Raw genomic sequence first — 1,877 nt, 5'->3', positions numbered from 1 at the left:
CGCACCCCACAAATCCCGCCCCCCCCCTGGGCAGGGGCACAGCGGGGAGCGGGGCAGCCCCCTCCTGCCCCCCTGTCCCCCCTGCCCTGGGAACAGATGGGGAAGGCAGCAGGTCACCCTCTGGAGAAAGTGCTAGCACAGGGACTTTTTACGCCAATGACAGCAGATCCCGTCGCCCCAGGAAAATGTGGTCTCGCTTTTGCATGGCGCAGCAGGAGCCGGCGCAGCCAGAATGGAAAATGAGAGCGGTGCTATTTTGTGCACTCCCACCAAAACGCCCGTCAGCATTTCCACCGTAAACCTCTCGGGTTTTTCAGGGGCCTCAGCCACAAAAGAGCGCTCGGGGCTCGTCCGTGGTCGCTTCCCGGTGCGGAGGGACGCAGGGAAGGAGTGGGTGACCTGGTGTCCCTCTGGCTCCGCGGGGATGCAGAGGGGCAGTCTCTGCTTTCCCACCCCACTACCTGTGGCTGCAGGGCCGGAGCTCGGCTGCGGTGATTCCCCACCCGCCGGCGCATCCCTGCAGTGCGGAGGGACCACAGGTCCAGCGAAGTCATTGCTGGGGTGGGACGTGGATCACCCTGCTGCCAGCCCCCTGTGCCGCCTGGGCATGGGCTTCCCCCTCCACCAGCCTCATTGCCCAGTGGGGTCCAGGCTCAACTCCTGTGGGATGGGGACAGCCCAGCCACAGCCCCCATGTCTGATCCTCGCCTTCCCCATCCCCCTCCTGCGAGGCACAAGTGTCCTGTCCCCCTCGCCACCGCTGAGAGCATCCCTCCCTCTCGCAGACCTGGTTGCAGGGCAACCCCACACCTTTAAAAGGAGCCACCCTGCACCGGGGGGGCCCCAGGGTCCCCCTGGGGGAGAGCGGGACATCAGTGCAGCCAAGTGATGCCACATCCCAGCGCTGCCTTCCCTGGGGAGGGGGCTGTGGCATGGGAGCTGACGATCTGGCAGAGCCACCAGTGCCAGGCAGCCGGCAGGGACCCAGCCCACATCCCTCTGGCTGCAAAACCCTCGTGCCAGCAGCTCAGGGGGCCAGCTGGGGCAAGAAAATTGCTGGGAGAGGTGAAAACACCAGGTTCCCAACTGGGGGGCACCCAGGGTGCCGCTGTGGTCCCACCACCACATTGCTCCTGCCCAGTGCATGATGGTGTCTGCGTGAGCAGAGAGAGAAAAAAGCCCAGGGCTTAAGGGCCCTCGGTTCTCCCATTCAATGAGTTTTAATTTAGCTGCTAAGAGACGGAGAGAACAAATAAGAACAAACACTGCTGAGAGGCAGCCCGGGGCCGGCGCGCTTGCGGGGACGGCCCCAGGGGCCAGGCAAGCCGGGAGGTGCGGAAAAAAATTCTGGCACCCCACTGCACCCAAGGCAGGGCACATCGCTGGGGTCAGCCCGGGTCGAGCCAAAATGGCAGCCCAGGGCAGGCCCCGGGCAGCGCTCCTGGTCCTGTGGGTGCTCAGCACCCTCAGGATCTGGCCCCCAGCACGGTGCATGGGGATGCTGGCATGGTTGCACCAAGTGGCCCCAACCCAGCAGATGGGACTGCTGGACACCGTCACCGCGGTGGGAGGGCAACATGACTGAGCACAGAGGTGCTCAAAGATCCCCCTGGCCACGAGCAGAGGTAACCCGTGGAAAAAGGCACAAAAAAATAGGATTTTGGTTGAAGTTGGCATCAGAGCAAAGGCCCCGCCAGCAGGCACATCTCAGAAGCCAAGCCGGGGAAGCCGCGTTGCAGGGAAAGGGGACGCCACGCTGCCAACCCCAGCCCCGGCCAAGGCAGATTTAGTAAATAAAGCCACTCCAGCGTCCCGCTGCCACCCCAAACGCCGAGGGAAAAGGGTCTGGCAGCGCCCGGGGCCAGGCAGGTCCCTGC

At 64.3% G+C, this 1,877-nt stretch overlaps 1 protein-coding gene across 1 annotated transcript in view; it reads right to left on the bottom strand.

Moving 5' to 3' along the window:
- ARSG (arylsulfatase G) overlaps positions 1–1,877 on the bottom strand; it is a 31,120-nt gene that overhangs the window by 5,416 nt on the left and 23,827 nt on the right. The window lies entirely within an intron of this gene.

The sequence above is a fragment of the Egretta garzetta genome, unplaced genomic scaffold, assembly GCF_000687185.1.
Source record: "Egretta garzetta isolate BGI_Z169 unplaced genomic scaffold, ASM68718v1 scaffold19, whole genome shotgun sequence".
NCBI classification, from domain to species: Eukaryota; Metazoa; Chordata; class Aves; order Pelecaniformes; family Ardeidae; genus Egretta; species Egretta garzetta.
Note: the sequence above shows the minus strand (reverse complement) of the source record. Positions and strands in the feature narration are given on the sequence as shown.